Source organism: Crocodylus siamensis, chromosome 8 (assembly GCF_052110815.1).
Source record: "Crocodylus siamensis isolate JL-2025a chromosome 8, ASM5211081v1, whole genome shotgun sequence".
Lineage (NCBI taxonomy): Eukaryota > Metazoa > Chordata > Crocodylia > Crocodylidae > Crocodylus > Crocodylus siamensis.
This window is the reverse complement of record NC_143402.1, coordinates 72,007,866-72,010,379: the sequence shown is the minus strand read 5'-3', so window position 1 is coordinate 72,010,379 and position 2,514 is coordinate 72,007,866. Positions and strand designations below refer to the sequence as shown.

Genomic DNA, 2,514 nt, shown 5'->3' with positions numbered 1-2,514 from the left:
GCCTCTCCTCTTGCTCTCTGCCTGCAAAAGGGTGATGAAAACCCCTTCTTTCTGTCTTGCCTCTCTTGCCTGTTTAGGCTGCACAGATTTCAGGGTGGGGACGCTTATTATCGTGCATAAGTTAAGTGCTCAGTGCAAAGGGACCTGATCTCAGTTGGGTGTTACTGTGATGCAAGATAATTATACAGTAGATGCTATAGGCTATGAAATATGGCTCTTGGCTAAAGGTACATGAAAAGAATTTGGACTGTCCTGTAGGTCACCAAAGTTCTTAAAAATTCGCGTGTCAAGTATGACCATCTGAATCAAATTAGTTTTGTGGAACTAAAATTTCACAGCAAATAAAAATACTATATCATCTTAATAAAAGCATCATGTGCTAGGGGAAAATAAAGGAAAAAAAGATATAGTTTTATAGTACTCGCACAGCTCTCCTTACTCTGAACTGAAATTCAAAACTACCAAAAGCAGCAGCCATCAGCAGCCACATAATCAATCTGCTACAAAACCAGTGCTGGTTTCTAACTTATTTGATACAAAGGATGGCGGAAACAATAGGAATGTTTGCAGGACTGTAGTAAATAACCCTAATGCTTTGGATGGTAAAGGGTAAGCAGCCTACCAAAAGTAGTCATCAAAGTCAGATTGGAAGAAAGAAACATCACCAAGCAGAGCGTTGCAAGCCAGATGCTCGGAGATTAAATAAGGTAAGAAATACAGCACTCATTTTCATAACATCCTCATAAAAAATCACAGGAAGCTGCTTTCTGAACCCCATTCTGGGCTATGTATTTTTAAGAAAATCGAAGAGGAATTACAATGTGGGATGGCATCAAATAAGCTCAGAATTAAGTAAAACAAATTAAGTAAAACTAACAGTGTAAAAAACCAATATAGTTCTATGGCTAAAAGTAGCTGCCTAGTTCTGTCTAGACTTGAGGGATCAGATTTACATCTTTCAATTTGCACTTGTGTATTTTGTTGCAGGTTCAGATCAGAGTCAGATCTTTCTTTAACCCTTTCTTTGCAGGCACTGGATTTCCTGTACATCACACAGCCAGACAACTGCTCTGAACTTTCCTCTATCATTTCCTCACTTCAAAGAGATGCCCTATGGTAAGGATCTGGGTCTCCTTTCAAACCAGATGTCAACCCTACATCAGAAATCCTAAATCACAGCATTAAAATGACATTAGATGAAGGCAATTCCCAATGATATTTCCAGAGGCTACTAAAAGCACGTTTGGCATCTTTCTGCCTCTTTTGGGTTGAACTTTCAAATTTCAATGAAAAGTATCACCAAAATCTCCAGTGTGATGTTATGCTTCTATTTTACAGCTGGTTGAAAAGGCAAAACCAAAGGAAGTTGTACAAAAAATATTGTCCCTCAAAATGTCAAGTTTTGAAATATTCTGACCGGTTCAAGTTATATTATCCCTGAACTTCATGGAGCTACCAGGAGAGCAGTACATCTTATATTCTACTCTACGCTCCCATGAGGTCTTTTATATAAATAAAAACCAGTTATTGTATCATCCAGATGGCATTGCAGAATGATGCCCAGTGCCCATTACTTTAAGCCAGTGGGGGCCAACCTTTTCGGCAGGCATGCCACCAATTAGCCCCACACCCTCTCCAAGAGTCACTCCCACATCCTTCCCCTGCCCTGATTTCTCTTCCCTGCCCTGTGCTCTTTCCCTAATTTGCTGCTCTGTTTCCTACTGCCTGCCAGATCTGTCGCTGTGTTGCCTGGCCTCACCCCCTGTAGATGGCCAGTAAGGCTGCATGGCGCTTCGGGTACTGATTCGATTCGGAGGAGATTCGGCCCGATTTGGCGGCCAAATCTCCAAATCCGAACTGAATCAGGGGACAAATTAAAGGGCCCGAACTGATTCAAAGCTTTCCAAATCAATTCAGAAAGACTCAGAGAGCTTCAGCGATTCGGGCAGTCCCCGCTTGCTGCAGCACGGAGCCGGACCCAGACTTGGAGCTGGTAAGTAGGGGCAGGGGGAGGAAGGGCTGGAGTACGGGGAGGGGACAATGGGGGGATCCTGCCAGGTCCCATCCCCTGTCTACTCCCTCAGCCCCCTCCCCCGACTCCCACCTGCTCCCCCAGCCATTTGCTGCCCAGCCCAGCTCCCAGTGCTTTAAATAAAAAAGCCCCACTCACCAGGTGCTGCCAGGCAGGTGCTGTCCCGCTGCCCCCCACTGCACCACACTGCACGGGAAGCCCTGCCACAGGCCCCCACATGGCTGTCCTGCCTACCCCAGCTCCGGCCCTTTAAGAAACCCCCCCCCAGCCCCCCCAACTTACCAGCTCCTGCGGTGGCCTTGGGGATTCGGGGGGCTTGTTCAGAGCCCCCCACACAGTGCAGGGAAGTGGGGGGGCAATGGGGATCCCCTCCCCCCCGCCAGGCAGGAACTGGTGAGTTTGGGTTTTTGGGGTTTTTTTTTTTTTAAAGTGCCAGAGCTGGGGCAGGCAGGGCAGCCATGGGGCAGGGGCTGGGACAGTGG

At 46.7% G+C, this 2,514-nt stretch overlaps 1 long non-coding RNA gene across 1 annotated transcript; it reads left to right on the top strand.

The window, feature by feature from the left end:
- Positions 1–509: 509 nt before the first annotated feature.
- Positions 510–2,004, top strand: LOC149859021 (uncharacterized). Its single transcript, XR_016443809.1, has 3 exons — positions 510–707; positions 1,031–1,116; positions 1,918–2,004. It is a non-coding gene; the product is annotated as an uncharacterized LOC149859021 (long non-coding RNA).
- The last annotated feature ends 510 nt before the right edge of the window (positions 2,005–2,514 follow it).